Raw genomic sequence first — 919 nt, 5'->3', positions numbered from 1 at the left:
GGAGTCACGCGCGAGGGGGGGGAGTCGCGCGAGGGGGGTCGCACATGAGAGAGAGCAAGCGAGCGCAGGGGCGCACGCGCGAGAGAGCAAGCTGGGTCACGCGTGCACAAGAGAGCGCAAGGGAGAGCAGGGTCGCACACGTGCGAGGGAGAGTGGGCTGGTGGGCGTGCAAGGGAGAGCACAAGGGAGAGTGGGGTCATGCATGCGCAAGTGCGCGAGGGAGAGCAGGGTCGCATGTGCGAGAGAGAGTGGGGTCGTGCGCGCGTGAGAGCGCGAGGGGTTGCGCGCAACAGAGAGCTAGCGAGCAGGGCTGCACGCCAAAGAGAGCGAGCGAGCGAGCAGGGTCATGCGCAAGAGAGAGAGCACGAGCAGGGTCGCGCACACAAGAGAGCGAGCGGGGTCAAGCACTCAAGAGAACGAGCGTGCGAGCCGGGTCACGCGCACAAAAGAGTGAGCAAGCAGGGTTGCGTGTGCAAGAGAGTGAGCGAGCGAGCAGGGTCGCACGCAAGAGCAAGCAAGCGAGCAAGTAGGGTCGCACACAAGAGCAAGAGAGTGAGCAAGCAGGGTCGTGCACGCAAAAGAGCAAGCAAGCGCAGGGTCGCACATGCACAAGAGAGTGAGCAAGCAAGCAGAGCCACGCGCAAGAAAACAAGCAAGCGGGATCGTGCATGCAAGAAAGCAAGCGAGCAAGCAGGGTCACATGTGCAAGAAAGCGAGCAAGTGAGCACACAGTCACATGCCAGAGCAAGCGAGCAAGCAGGGTCGCATGTGCAAGAGAGCGAGCGAGTGCAGGGTCGCATGCCAGAGTGAGTGAGTGAGCTAGCAGGGTCGCATGCAAGGGCGAGCAAGCAGGGTCATGCGTGCAAGAGAGCAAGCGAGCAAGCAGGGTCACGCACAAGATCAAGTGAGCAAGCGAGCA

Source organism: Apteryx rowi, unplaced genomic scaffold, assembly GCF_003343035.1.
Source record: "Apteryx rowi isolate R43461 unplaced genomic scaffold, aptRow1 scaffold_12, whole genome shotgun sequence".
Lineage (NCBI taxonomy): Eukaryota > Metazoa > Chordata > Aves > Apterygiformes > Apterygidae > Apteryx > Apteryx rowi.
Note: the sequence above shows the minus strand (reverse complement) of the source record.